The 16,628-nt window shown below is 35.2% G+C and overlaps 1 pseudogene; it reads right to left on the reverse strand.

Annotated features, from left to right (window-relative positions):
* Nucleotides 1-8,006: 8,006 nt before the first annotated feature.
* LOC120853275 lies at nucleotides 8,007-8,948 on the reverse strand (annotated as a pseudogene).
* Between the last annotated feature and the right edge of the window lie 7,680 nt (nucleotides 8,949-16,628).

The raw sequence follows: 16,628 nt of genomic DNA on the forward strand, positions 1-16,628 counted from the left end.
ATAAAAAACCATAATAACTGACAGGCCAGAAAATCCCAGCTAGAGACAAAAATGTGGAAGTTATCTAAAATATGAAATCAAGAGAAAAAGGATTTGTTTGAAGGATAACATATAAAGAGATAAAAGAAAATTAATGGAGAAAATATACATGGCCCCAAATGAACACATACTTTGTATTTGTCATGATCCTTATTATAATACTATCACTATTATTTTTATGTAGTATCTGCCTTTATTATTTATTTTATTTTTGTACTGTGTGGCATATATAAGATCTTAGTTCCTCAACCAGGGATCAAGAGTCTAAGCCACAGGACCACCAGGGAAGTCCCAGTATCTGCCTTTAAAAAACCCTGTTTCTGTGCACAACAACAAAAATCAAGGGAGAAAGGAGTGTCAAAGAGCTAAGTAATGGTTGTCATGTTCCCATGTTACAAAGAGATCAAAAAGACTAAGCAAGCATGGACTTAAGGCTGAGATTTCTTTGGTGCCATAAAAGAGATCAGATGAAATCAAACAGGAAAGAGAGAATTTAGATTGTAGGGAGGTAACAAATGGTGACAAAGTAGAGAAAGCAAAATCAGAAATGATGAATAGTTTTGATAATATAGGACAAAAGGTTTTCTTGGAAAGGTGGAAAATCAGGCAATATGCTATATGCACAAAATTTATAGAAGGCAGAAATCTATAAACAGTTAAAGATAAATAAATTTCCAAGCAGCTGTGACAATCTTGTTGAAGTTGGGAATCAGGAATTGGACAAAAAATATTACAAAAATATTTTTGTAACACCATTCAGAAACACTCAGGAACTCAATACTTAGCATTTTTGAGTAACATGTTTGTTGAACATAATAAGCAGAATGGAGTATCAAAAGAGACAGAGATCTTTGGGAGCTAGAGGTCACGTTGAAATTATCTGACCAAATTACATTCTGGACAAAACAGCAAGTGATGCCAAAGATGACCCGATATATGGAGAAAACAGAATCAGACAATTTAAAAGCAGGGGCAGCAATCGTAAGCTTATGGTAACTTCTCTTTCTCTCCTATCTTGATTCTCAAGTCTGCATTCTCATTAAAAATTAACCACACTATAGTCATGTCTAACCCTGAGATTCCATGGACTGTAGCCCGCCAGGCTCCTTTGTCCATGGAATTCTCCAGGCAAGAATACTGGAGTGGGCAGCCATTTGGAGTATAACCTTTAAAAATTGTGAATCACTTTATTGTACACCTGTAACATATAATATTACTGTACATCAACTATACTTTAATTAAAAAATAAACTAATAAAAAATTAACAACACTACAATGTGATGATTATAATTAACATTCCTACATGATATCTAGGAAAGCTGTTAAGGGAATAGATTCTAAGAGTTCTCATCAAAAATATATTTTTTTCTCTTTTCCTTTTATTGTATCTATATGAAATGATGGATGCTAAATAAAACCTATTGTGGTAATCATTTCACAATATACGTAAATCAAACCATCATATTGCACACCTTAAACTTATATAGTGGTATATGTCAATTATTTCTCAATAAAACTAAGAAAAAGCAAACAGCCTCATTTTCACGCCTGTGTCTTTCTCTATACAATTTCACTGGCTCTTCCTTCCTGTACAATTTCTGCTCCTGCTCATTCTGTTACAGCCTTCCTCTCTGGAAGCCTGGGAAACTGAGAAGGAGATTCTTCTTGTGGTGGACTACACTCCACCAACCCCTCTATCCCACCTACCTAATCTAGCAAAAGTTCTCAGCTGGCAGAATGGTCAAGGAGTTGGAGAAGTTGGAGAAACTAAATTTTCTCTTTTGCATGAGCATTACCCACATCCTTCCACCCACCCACCCCAGGATAAGAAGAGATGCTGTTTTAAGAGATGTGACTAATTAGCTTTAGGAGAAGGTGGTGACCAAGTGATGCATTAGAGTTCTGGGATGCCCAGACTGAGGTCATCAAGCCAAGAGTATTGTCCCATAGGATTGTGAGGGAGAGGTAATGGGGTGCATAATTTTCTTAAATGGAAAATATTTATCATTTTGGTTTTTATACATTTTTAATCTTCATTTTATTATATTACTCAAGGGATCCCTAATGAAAGGGATATGTTATTTTCTAATTTTTAAATGGAAAAAAGTCCAACAGTTTCCTGAAAAACAGATCTCTTGACACACTTAGTAAACTAAATCTCTTTTTGTGTTCGAAGATGCAACAGTACTTAGGAGTAGCAAGCATGAGTAAATACTAAAGACTAATGAAAAAGGATGAGAATGCCTGGAATAGAAACAGAGTAGAAAAGAGACAATGTGGAAGCAGAGATGGTGATGGAGAGATGTGTGCATATACCCTTTATTTCTTAGAGAAACAATAGGAAACCAACCAAAAGAATTGAGAGCAGCATTTTTTTTTTCTTTTACAATATATTTTTTAAATATATTTTTTCACATTTGGCATTTGGGTCTGTTTGTGATATTTTTCCTCTTGGAAAAGTGCTTAATCAGCAGTCTTTTTTATTTTTATTATTATTTATTTTTTTAATTTTATTTTTACTTTATTTTAAAAATATAGAATAATTAACCCACACATCTCAACTGAGAAGATCCTGCCTGCCACAACTAGGACCTAACAGCCAAAAATATTCAAAAATTAACAGTCATCAAATAACAAATGAACCAAGCAAAAGAAGAAAGGAAAAAAATAACTGTAAACACAACCTCAAAACAACAAAATGGCAACAGTATATATCTAGCAATAATTATTTTAAATGTAAATTGACCTTGCTCAGCCATAAAAAAGAACACATTTGAATTAGTCCTAATGAGGTGGATGAACTTAGAGCTTATTGTACAGAGTGAAGTAGGTCAGAAAGAGAAAGACAAATACTGCATATTAACACGTGTATGGAATCCAGAAAGATGGTGTTGATGAACCAATTTACAGGACAGCAATTGAGACACAGACAGAGAGAACAGACTTGTGGACGCAGCGTGGGAAGGAGAGGGTGGAAAGAATTGAGAGAGTAGCATGGAAACATACACGTTGCTGCTGCTGCTGCTGCTGCTAAGTCGCTTTAGTCATGTTCGACTCTGTGCGACCCCATAGACGGCAGCCCACCAGGCTCCCCCGTCCCTGGGATTCTCCAAGCAAGAACACTGGAGTGGGTTGCCATTTCCTTCTCCAATGCATGAAAGTGAAAAGGGAAAGTGAAGTCGCTCAGTCGTGTCCGACTCTTCGCGACCCCATGGACTACAGCCCACCAGGCTCCTCTGTCCATAGGATTCTCCAGGCAAGAGTACTGGAGTGGGGTGCCATTGCCTTCTCCGAACATATACGTTACCATAAGTAAAACGGATAGCCAATGGGAATTGCTATGCGACACAGAGAGCTCAACCTAGTGCTTTGTGACAACGTAGAGGGGTGGGATGGGGTGGGAGATGGGAGGAAGGTTCAAGAGGAGGGGGCACAGTATACCTGTGACTGATTCACGTTGATATATGGCAGAAACCAGCAGCATATTGTAAAGCAATTATCCTCTAATAAAAAGTTTTGAAAATGTAAATGGACCAAATGCTCCAATTAATAGACATAGAGTAGGTGAATGGATAAAATACAGAACCTGTCTACAGGAGGCATACTACAGATCAAAGACATACATGGACTGAAAGTAAAATGATGGAAAAAAAGGTATTTTATGCAAATACAGATGACAAGAAAGCTGGGTACAATATCTATATCAGAAAAAAAAGATTAAACAAAGACTGTAAAAAGAGAGACAAAGAAAGAAGGACATTATGTGATAATCATGGGATCAGTCAAACAAGAACATATAATGATGGTAAATATGTAGACACGCAACATAGGAGCACTTTATTACATAAAGCAAGTACTAACAAACATCAAGGAAGAAATTGACAAAATAATAATAGAGAACTTTAAAATCTAATTATATATATGGACAGATCACAGAGACAAAGAATCAATAAGGAAACACTGGCTGTAAATGACACATCATACCAAGTGGATGTATATGTTTGTCTGTCTCTCTCTCTAGTCTATCTAAAACATTCCATTGAAAAGCAGCAGAATAAATATTCCTTTTAAGTGCACAGAACATTCTCCAGAATAGATTACGTTAGGCCACAAAACTAGTCTCAATATATTTAAAGAAAACTGAAATCATATCAAGCGTCTTTTCTGACCACAACGTTATGAGGCTAGAAACTAACTATAAGAATAAAAAAGTGCATAAAACACAAACATGTGGAGGCAATATAATATGCTACCAAACATGGAACAGTGAAGAGATCAAAGAAAAATATCCTAAAATATTGGAGACACAAAAGAAAACACAGTGTTCCAAAATCTATGGGACACAGCAAAAGCAATTCTAAGAGGGAAGTTTATAACAATATAAATTTACCTTGAGAAACAAGAAAAATCTCATACTTGGAGAAAGGCAATGAAATTTTCAAGACAAAAATTATGATTATTAGAATTCTTTTAGAGGGCAATTTTGAAGGGCAAATAAATAAACACCAGTGATTATTATTTACATAGGCTAGCAAAATGTCTTTGTCAAGGTTCAACATAAAAAATCTGTGAAAAAGATCACAGTTTAAAAGCCTATATCTGTATTTGATAATTTCAGTAGTTTCTTTCATTATTATAATATGTGTTATAAAAATATTAAAGTTATAAAAAGATAATAAAGACCACCTCCAGTTCCACAGTCCTACCAGGATTGATTCCCAGCAATCTATTGATTATTTCATGTCTTTCTGGAACCTTTAGGATCTTCATTCAAAAGAACTTAGCAAGAAAGTGTGCATAAAAATAAAATCAATGAAAGATTTACCTGAAAAAGGAATGATTCCTTTGAATATGCTTTTTTCAAAAGGGAGTCTTCCAGTATATACGAAACAATGTTCAGCATAAATGTTGATATGAATTAGTGATGATATTTATTAAAATGCAGGAAACAAACTTCATAATTCACTTTGAAATGTATTAAAAATGTATTGATAAATGGCTAGATGCATGGCAAAACATCTGTTTACCTGTTTTATTGAGATGCGATTGACATATAACATTGTATATGCTTTTAATGTATATACATATCACATTTGTCTAAGGTATGCAACATTGCAAATAAATGGGGAAACAACAGAAACAGTGACAGACTTTATTTTTTTGGGCTCCATAATCACTGCAGATGGTGACTGCAGCCATGAAATTAAAAGATGCTTACCCCTTGGAAGAAAAGCTATGACCAACCTAGACAGCATATTCAAAAGCAGAGACGTTACTTTGCCAACAAAGATCCATCCAGTCAAAGCTATGGTTTTTCCAGTAGTCATGTATGGATGTGAGAGTGGGACTATAAAGAAAGCTGAGAGCCAAAGAATTGATGGTTTTGAACTGTGGTGTTGGAGAAGACGCTTGAGGGTCCCTTGGACTGCAAGGAGATCCAAGCAGTCCATCCTAAAGGAAATCAGTCCTGAATATTCATTGGAAGGACTGATGCTGAAGCTGACCTCCAATCCTTTGGCCACATGATGCGAAGAACTGACTCACTGGAAAAGCCCCTGATGCTGGGAAAGATTGAAGGCAGGAGGAGAAGGGGACAATAGAGGATGAGATGGTTAGATTGTATCACAGACTCAATAGACATGAGTTTAGGCAAGCTTCAGGAGTTGGTGATGGACAGGAAAGCATGGCATGCTGCATGGGGTTGCAAAGAGTTGGACACGACTGAGCAACTGAACTGAACTGATACAACATCATTTGACATATGTATATATTGCAAAATGGTTATCACATAAATTTAATTAAATCCATCACTTTTCCCATAAGCAAAAGTTCCCAACTAAAATAATATTTTGTCCCTTAAACTACTGTCTGTCTGGCTTTGTTTTTTACTTTCCTAAAAAGAGTTCTATTTTTGAAATAAATTTAGTTATTTTGGTCATTAAATGGGTGATTGAAACTGTATTAAAAGTATTATAGCCAAAAAGAAATTAACAGTGCAAGGTAATAAGATATATATTTGTTTTTATTTGTCAGTGGGAAAAAAGAATAAATTTGTCCTATGATAAAATGTATACTTATTCCAAAATCAGAAAGAGGACAGATTTGTCTGAAAAGACAAAACAGAATGGAGATCGAAAGTTGTAAAAAGTTCAAGAAATCAATTCTTTTTGCCTTGATTTTTAAAATATATGTATGAATATAAATAAATTCATACATCAGTTCAGTTCAGTCGCTCAGTCGTGTTCGACTCTCTGAGATCCCATGGACTGCAGCACCCCAGGCCTCCCCTGTCCATTACCAATTCCTGGAGTTTTTTCAAACTCATGTCCATTAAATCAGTGATGCCATCCAACCTTCTCATCCTCTGTTGTCCCCTCCTCCTCCCACCTTCAATCTTTCCCAGCATCAGGGTCTTTTCAAATGAGTCAACTCTTCACATTAGGTGGCCAAAGGATTGGAGTTCAGCTTCAGCATCAGTCCTTCTAATGAATATTCAGGACCAAAATCCTTTAGGATGGACTGGTTGGATCTCCTTTCAGCTCAAGGGATTCTCAAGCATCTTCTCCAGCACCACAGTTCAAAAGCATCAATTCTTCAGCACTCAGCTTTCTTTACAGTCCAACTCTCACATCCATACATGACTATTGGGAAAACCATGGCTTTGACTAGACAGACCTTTGTTGGCAAAGTAATGTCTCTGCTTTTCAATATGATATCTAGGTTGGTCATAACTTTTCTTCCAAGGAGCAAGTGTCTTTTAATTTCATGGCTGTAGTCACCATCTGCAGTCATTTTGGAGTCCAAAAAAAAAAAAGTCTGTCACTGTTTCCCCATCTATTTGCTATGAAGTGATGGGACCGGATGCCATGATCTTAGTTTTCTGAATGTCAAGTTTTAAGCCAACTATGAATAAATACAAATATATGAATATAAATACATATAAATGATATAGTAAATAATTTGGCAAAGTTTACATAGCTCAGATTTGATGGTTTTATGTTTTAAAATTTAGTAATGCTTTGCCACCACATACTATATTGAAGCAAGACAAAAATTTGGTTTTCCCTGTTAGGATGACATAACAAATTTATTTTTGTGTATTTGTTTTGTTCTTGACTAAAAGCAGTAATTGTTGTCCTTTATGTAGGTGTAATATTCCTAGTTAGCATAGATGCTTTAGCTCATATGAATAACTTTTTGTGGCTTAAGCTGACTCTATATGTTCCATTACTTAAAAATATAGTTAATTGCCTATGAAAGAGCTAAAGTTCCTTCTTTTATTTATTTTAAATCTGTTTTCACACTCATTAAGAGGTAACCTGCAGTCATTCTTGTTTTCAGATACCTACACTATCCGCACTACTGATGTGGATTGATTTTTGTCCACCAGACATCTTGAAATCCTAAGCCTCAATATCTGTGAATGTGATCATACTTGGAAATAGGTATTTTAGGTGTAGTGAAGTTCAAGTTCAGTCATCTTGAACTAGGGGGACTGGGAAAAAACTTCTCCCTGTTCTGAAGGCCTTAAAGAAACCTTCCCTGGTAGGTATTTCTAAGAATTACTTCATATTCTTATTCCTTAGGAATTTAGACTCAAGATTATTATAATCTTTGGCTTACAAATACCTTATCTGTAACTATCAAAAGTGAGTTTTCCTCCCTCCTAATCAAAAGAAGGGGATGACAGAGGATGAGATGGCTAGATGGCATCACTGACTCGATGGACATGAATTTGAGTGAACTCTGGGAGTTGGTGATGGACAGGGAGGCCTGGTGTGCTGTGATTCATGGGGTTGCAAAGAGTCAGACATGACTAACTGACTGAACTGAACTGAATCAAAAGACAAAGTGAATTCAATATAAGTGTATAATCCAGTCAAGGTGGGACAAACAAGAGCTTTTCCCTGAGTTTGACCATCAGCGATGAGCATCACTAATCACTAAGGGCCCTTACAATACAGTCATCACTCAAGAGATCTCTTGTTATTTACTAGCTGTTTGCATATTCTCCTCATTGCCATCTTCATTTCTTGATTCCTGAATATGTAAATAACAGGATTCAGGAAAGGAGTAAGAACTGCATCAAAGAATGCCAGAAACTTATCCAGATGTGTGGAGGGAAATGGCCATACATAGAAAAATATCAAAGGACCAAAGAACAAGGCTACTACAGTGATGTGAGCTGAAAGTGTGGACAGAGCCTTAGATGAACCACCTGAAGACTGTTTCTGAACAGTGAGAATGATGATGATATAGGAGATGATCAGAATGAAGAAGGAGCCAACAGAGATGAATCCACTGTTGGCTGTGACCATGAACTCTAGTTGATACGTGTCTATGTATCAACCGAGGATGAACCGAGGAAGGTCACAGTAAAAGCTGTCCAACACATTTGGGCCACAGAAGGGTAAGTTTACAACAAAAGCCAGTTGAACCATGGAGTGAATAAGGCCAATCATCCAGGCAGCCACTAAAAAGAAAACACACATTCTTGGGCTCATGATGGTCAGATAATGGAGAGGCTTACATATGGCAACGTATCTGTCAAAGCTCATGGCAATGAGCAGCACCATCTCCACCCCACCGATGACGTGGATGAAGAAGATCTGAGCAATGCAGCCTCCAAAGGAGATGACTTTATGCTTTCTGAAAAGGTCATAAATCATCTTCGGGGAACTGACAGAAGAAACTCCCAGGTCAATGAAGGAGAGGTTGGCCAATAGAAAGTACATGGGAGAGTGCAAGTGAGGGTCAGAAGTCACAGTGAGAATAATGAGGGAATTTCCCATTATGCTTGCCATGTAAAATACGGAGGAGAACACAAAGAGGAGAAGCTGTATTTCCCAGGAGTGGGTGATTCCCAGGAACACAAACTCTGACACCACAGAGTGATTTGCTCCATACATTTGCTTTGTACACTTTGCTACCTGAAGGAAGTTAATAGATGAAAATTTAAAATATAATAATTATTTTAATAAATTAGAAGAGAGATTAAAGTTATGAATGGTTGTTTCTACTTTAGCATTAAAATGACCTCCCAGCCTTTGCAATGTGATCACACAAAAAAATTGGTGGATTTCATGTGCTGTTGTTTTTCTACCACCAAGTTTTCTCTGCATTTAACATCCTCTACTTCCATTCAGGGTGGATGCCATGGTATTATGCATAAGGTACAAAATGGTTAGCAAGAATAACAGGAATTCAAGCCCAAACCTTTTGATTTGGGGTTTAAAACCAATATGATCTCGCTCCAGTCACATAGAGCTAATCAGTATTGTGATCCCTTCCAAGCCTATAAACTTTCCTCTGGCCCCACCTGTGGGAATATATTCATCTTCAGTATTACTTAAATGTTTACCACATCTACAAAGTTTTGCTTTATTGTTACTAGTATTTATTTTATTATAGTTTTATTATAGTGAGTTGATTGCTATTCTAAATCACTAAATAGACTCTAAAGATTTTTGAAGGCAGAAATTTGGACTCATTCCTATTTGGACTCCCTGAAGCAGATAAAAAGCAATCCATAGAGGGATGGTATGGGGAGGGAGGTGGGAGAGGGGTTCAGGATTGGGAACACATGTACACCCGTAGCAGATTCATGCTGACATATGGCAAAACCAATACAATATTGTAAAGTAAAAAAAATAAATAAATGATAATTAAAAAAAAGCAATCCACACAGAGAGGTGTAGATCCATGAACTGTCTGTTATCAGTTTGTATATTAAGTACAGACTTTGTGAGCGAGTACTTAAAAACTTTTCTAGCAGTTTGATGTACAGTGATCCCAAGTTGCTGATTCTGTTTTTCACAAAAGTAATAGCCCATGAAAGACTAGAAATTAAAGGAAAAATCTTATCCTACAACACAGATACTTTGAGAAACACTGCTTTAGGTTACTTAGCATATGATCTGAAAATCTCAAAACTATGAAATGCATAATGCAGTGGAAATGATTGTATACAAATCTGCATATAAGGACTAATCATATTCTCCTGTAATTATTTACTTTTATTTAGGGCCCCCCAGGTGGTGCTAAAGAACCCGCCTGCCAATGCAGGAGACGTAAAGAGATGTGGGTTCGATCCCTGGGTCAGAAGATCCCCTAGAGGAAGGCATGGCAACCCACTCCAGTGTTCTTGCCTGGAGAATCCCTTGGACAGAGGAGCCTGGCAGGCTACAGTACATGGAGTCACAGAGTCAGACATGACTGAAGTGACTTAGCAAGAAGGCATGCATGTCTTAGCAAGAGGAATGTGAGCGTTGGATTTAGATTACAAGATTTATACTAATGTCCAACCACTGACAACTTGATGTTAGGCAAGTTAAACTCTTTGAGCCTCAGTTTATTTATATATGAAATTGTAAATGGTCACTGATACATCTTAATCATATGGCTATATTAAGTATTCAGTAAACATCATGTTTCTTTCTCTATATTTCACTTGCCCATCAGTCTAATTCTCTATTTCAGTTGCCCTTACAGCTGTCAACATGTGAGAAATAATAAATAAATAAGAAAATAAAATACTGTTGACCAGCAGGGAGTATCAGACTTTCATATCAGAAAATATATTTCAGTAAAGAACTATGATAAATACAATATTCACATTTTCTCAGTGGTAGATTTAAACTATCTTGTATACATTTAATTGATTTGCTCTCAAAGTGCAGGAAAGTGAAAGTGTTAGTTGCTCAGTGGTGTCTGACTCTTTGTGACCCCATGAACTATAGCCCGTCAGGATCCTCTGTCTATGGGATTTCCCAGGCAAGAATACTGGAGTGGGTTGCTATTTCCTTCTCCAAGAGATCTTCCTGACCCAGGGATCAAAATCCAAGTCTCTTGCATTGCAGGCAGATTCTTCACTAACCACAAGTATAATTTGTTATTTGTTCAATTTCTCCTTCCCGACGAGGTTGCAAGCTCCATAGAGTTAAGGATCACATCTGTTTCTTCAATCCAACATAGCAAAAATTTAGATCACAAATAAATACGTGCTGAAAGAGTGAATAAAATGTACTTGCTTGCATTAGAGACTGACCATGTGAAGAAAAAAGGAAAGGTCAAGAGTGTGTGGAATTAAAAAAACTGAAAAATTTTAAAGAAAGCCAAAAGTAGGAATAAGACTAAGAGGAATCTTCAGTATAGTCAGAAGTACTGAAATCAATGAGGTCAGCTTTGGGACCTACAGATAAAATCAGTATCCATAATTTAGAAATTTTGAAGTCATTATAAATTAAGAAATACATATCCAAATATGTTAAATAACCTGACTCAAACCATAAACTTACTTAGAGTTTATATTAAAACCCCAATCAACTGACTCCAAGATCTTGTCTGTGTCCAATGCCCTATTTTCTTTTCATTGCTTATGACTACCTGAATAAAAACATGTGATGGGGTAATGGTAGAAACTGTTGGGGAAAATAAGCCCCTCTTATGGCTGATGACTGCCATTTACTAACATACTGGTAGCTGCTACCTTGGTGATCATGATTATTCATCCCTGACAATGATCTGTTATCCAATTTATGTACCTCAGTGTCTTGGAAAACTTGGCAGTTTGCTGAAACATTTGTTCTTACTGTATTTGTTCAAGCAAATACTTTATTTGGAACAGAAGTCCTTTTGGATGGACTGACAATGTAAAACTCCAGTTTAAAAAAAAAAAAACACAACAAAAACTCCAGTTTAATCAGTTCCACTCAATCTTTCTTTCTTCATAGGTTTGTAAAACCCCTGAACAGGGTCCAAGATGAGCTGATTACTTAAAAGACTCCATAAAGTTGCCTGTATTCCAGTTCTACCTCCTTCATGAAATCACTCTTGATTCCTCCAACCTGAGTAGTTTTCTGATTCCAGTCTTTCATTTAACCTCTCTGAATGGAGTATAAGGCAATTCTACCTTTCATACTTCTTCATAAGCCTGGAAGAGTGCTAGAGAACATAACAGGTCTTCAGTAAAAAGCTTGAGTGCCCGATTCAAGTCAAAGTATATTGAAGTCAATCACCAACCTCAGTGTGGATGCAGGGAATCTAGGTTCCTTCTAGGACTTATTAAAAATAGGCTGTGTGATTGACTACATCATTCAAATCTGTCTCTATTTTAGCTTTTACAAAATCTTACAGCAGTTATTCCTATTACTGTTAAAAGCTTCATAGGATAATGAAATGAATATAGGCTTCAGTATCTGAAAAACCACATTTCACATTCTGTCGCTTAATTACCTGTTGAATATGGTAACATACCTTTCACCTCTGGGCCCTTTTCACATCTGTAAAATGGAGAAAATGAATATTTTACTGAACTGAGAGTAGGAAATAATATTTGTCACCCAATCCAGTTAATTCTTCCTCTTTAATGTTCCTAGTAATGGAAATAACATATATGTTCACAATGAAGTCAAATACAAGTAACTTACTATGGATTAATACAATGTAATAAATTATTTAGAAAGGAAACAGAATGAACTAGATTTTTTGTCATGAAAAAAATCTCAAAAATATATGTTGATGGAGAAACATCAAATTATAAAAGAATGTATGCAAAGTAACAATATTTATAAATTTCTAAAACACTTGGTGATTTAAATAATATTAAATATAAATATTTAAATAGGTAGCAAAAAATATTTAAGTTTGCACAAAGACTATCCAAACACTTCAGAAATGTTATTCAATTTGGGGAAGGAAAGATAGGAGTCTGATAGGTGAATGGTTTCAATTTTATTTGTAATGCATTTATTACCGAAAAGTCTGATAAAAATGACGAATGTTCATTATTAAATATTGACATTAAATATACAGTACCGTTCACACAGTTTTGAGTACCTTTTAAATGGATAAAGTATGTCACGGTTATTTTCTAACTGAAAGCATCTGCCATATATCTGCTCCTTTCCCTTCTCAATGTCCCTACTTTCATCAGTTCAAACTACACCTACTGAGAAAGTTTATTAGGACCCTTTCCTTCAAGTGTTTCTGCTATTTCAACAAAAATCCAACAATTCTCAAAACATAACCAGTCATAGTTTAATGTGTCCCTTTTTGTTTGTGTGTTTCCAAATGACTTTCAAAGTTCCATTAGAGCATTCAAACCTTTTGGAATCTTGTTTTTATAATCTCATTTTCTGTTTCTTTTTCTTACTTCTTTTCTTGCACCTCACGATCTGACATCACCTGTTTATTATCTGACAATGTTACATACTACATGCCTTTAAATATACTGGTTCTTCTTCCCCAGTGCCCCTCTCACCATTCCACCATCTCCACCCACAGCTCTTCTCTCTGGAAGAGAAGGATAATTCATACCTCAACATAAACACATGCTACAATGTTTAGACTTCCTTCCCTACCATCTCTTCACAGTCTGAGCAGATTTATACCTTCCTTGTCCATGTTCCTATTCACTTTATTCATGCCTGAAAACATCATTTAACATGTTACATTATAGGTAGTTATATACATAAGTGGATTGAGGGGAGGAGTTGCATTTATCCTTTTTTGTAACCTCAAGTTCTAACAGATGCTTAGAATAAAAAAGGAAGAAGACACTAAAAACATTGCCCCATCAAATATAAGCTAAAGTTTTCAATAATATGGAAATTAATACCTAAACATAACGAAGGAAACAAGGGAACATCGGATTGCAACTCATATAGTAACAGATATAGTAAATCATGTATTTGTAATATAACAATTCAACAAATAGAGGAGTCAACAGGGTGGCTGAAAAACAGAAAACGGGAACCAACAAGGTGATTGAAAAACAGAAAAGTATGGATGATTATGTAACTAAGAAGATGAATAAAAAGACTGAGAGGACTTCTGAAGAAGCAAAAAAAAAAAAAAAAACCCTCAAAAAACCCTAGGAAAACCTATTCCAGAAAATAGAGATTATAAAGTGAAGAAGAATTAAGGAAAAAGAAATAAACTATGTCAAAAATGAAGAGAAACTAAGAAAAGTATGTGTGAAATGATAAAGACGAGAAAGAAGGTTCACTTTAACTTAAGTAAGAGGTGGTTTAGGGAATATTATTTTCATTACATTCAGGGTACACTCTTCAGAAACTTTATAATCATCAAGAACTTCGAGTATGCTCTAAAGCACTGTGTCTTGAAAGATTTTTTCCATAAGCTTTTATCAGTTATACACTCCTAGATGTGAATTTATTTGCTTTTTTGCTCTCCAATGTCCTTCAGCTACCTGAGAATGAAGAATTTGAAAAAATGAGTTCAAAGGGGAGGAGCTATAATATGAAACCTAATAGAATAATACCGATTGCTCTTAGTTACACTGAAGTGAGTACTGGAAAAAGAAAGTTAGAGATGTCAAAAATAAATTTTCCCTAGATATACTAACAAGAAAAGAAATATAAAACCAAATGTTAGAAAATATAAAACCCACAGTCTGATGTGTGAAATTCACATATCAAAGTTAAATCCACCTGAGGCATAGTCAGGATTCTATTTGTGCCACAAGAGGTAGTCATAGATAGAATTCTAGATGGAGGTACCAGGGTATGATGTTTATTTACCTGGAAGTCATTGAATATCTATAATCAAACTCCTGGTTGAATAGGTTCTGAAACCACCATTGCTTATTAATTAGTTGCACTCAGAAAAGAGGTTTTAAAATTGTTTTTCTCAGATACATTAATTATAATTATCTAATTAAATATACATGTTATAAAATAAAACATCCAGATGTTTTCCTTTTATTGTGATTAATCCTTTTTGTTCACCCATATAGAATTGATTATCTTCCAGAAACAGATTCCTAAACATTTTATCTTCTATAGATAAAGGAAATATTGGTATTTGGGATTCCAAATAATAGAATTATCAAACTGAAAGGGACCTACATACATCTCATAATTTTGAAACTCTAAACCATCATTTATATGCATTTTTCCTCAATCTCAAAATATTGAGAGGCTAGAACATGCCTCAGCTAAATTGGACTGCATCTTGTTCTTCAAATTGTCATAAATTTTTCTTCACATGTAAGTAAAAGTTTGCTTACCCTATTTTAAGACCTCCCCTCTTTTACTTTTTATAACTGTATATAATATAAATAATTTTCAGTGTCTGTTTTATTAACTTTTAAAGTACATAAACTCAACAACCTAGGTCACCCTCCAGCTTTCTGTTTTCAAGACTCAAAAACTAAACCCTTTTATATTAGGAGGAAATATACCTTTCACTTCTGAAAAAAAATCACATTTGTCAACTTTATCTAAACCCTTCTGCATTCTACTTATTGTTTACAGGTAAATTAATAAAAAAAACTGTAAAATTGTACAGCATATAAGAATACAGGAGAATCAATTGATCTCCTGGTAGTTTTCATTTTTTTGATAAGTTTTGCACATCATGTTTTAAGTTAGAATTTATACTGGAAACAATTTACTCAGATTTGGGTTTTCAGGTGTGTCTTCTTTTCAAGTATCTATGAGACTTCCTTCTTGAAAATTTTATAAGTATCTAGTAAATTTCCTTCCATTACCACTGAGAATCAGTTTATACTTTATCTCATTTTAGAAACTAATGAGATTATAAAAACCCATGTTTTCTCAGATTTATGTGTGACCAATTTTTCTTACCTGTTTATCAAATTGCAGAAGATGAGGATCTTTCATATAATCATCACTGGCAACAGAATGTTAACTCCCAAAATTATAAAGCCATTTGACTTTTCCTAATGTCTTTCACATTACTCTAACACTGTGTGAATCTAGTTAAACTAAAGGTCTATTTACCTTCTCCAAATGCCAATAAACTTTTCACAGTTATTCTCCACTACTAGTTGGTTTGTTACTCCAGATGTTACCTTTCTTTAGGATAGCACTCATTCAGTCATCTCCATAGCACTTTCAACAATAGAATCATGTCTGACACTAGAGTCAATCTACTTATTGTTAAATTTATCCATATTCTTCTATTTAACCTGTATAAGAAAACAACATTTTCATGAAGTCTTAGATTTTCCTGTGTTTTCTAACAAAAAGTGCCATAAATCTTGCCATTGTGGAAATAAAGCTAATTAACAGCTCTAGAGGATGGTGATCAAGTGATTGCTTAGATAAGAGTTTAGAAGGACTTCATGAATCAAGGGACTTTAACTCTAGGGACCTATTTGGTTTGACCAGAACAAAGGTCCAAAAGACTCATAATACTCATAATGAGATACTAGATAAGAAGAAACAGCATGTATTTGTGAACGTTGTATTTGTGAATCATTGTACTCATGATCTTGTTAACTTCATGTATAACTTTTAAATATTTCAGTACATGGTTAATGGACTTCCATTTTCACACTTGATCTTGTCTCCACAATTGTCAGAGGAAAGAAGTTTTCTATTGGCTGGTTTGGTGACGTGAAGAGCCCCAAACTGTCAGAGGCCAGTTGTAGCTGTGTTCCCTTTGGAACATTCTTTCCTGGGGGCACCAGGACCTCTGAATCTATTAAACCAAAGTTCACAAGAATAGAAAGCATAAATGTTCATAGTAAATTATTTGGTTCTATTGTTAAAGAGGCTTTTTCTCCCTTGGGTACATACATTCTGGTTAAAGGACAGATG

This window comes from Oryx dammah, unplaced genomic scaffold (genome assembly GCF_014754425.2).
Source record: "Oryx dammah isolate SB20612 unplaced genomic scaffold, SCBI_Odam_1.1 HiC_scaffold_26, whole genome shotgun sequence".
Lineage (NCBI taxonomy): Eukaryota > Metazoa > Chordata > Mammalia > Artiodactyla > Bovidae > Oryx > Oryx dammah.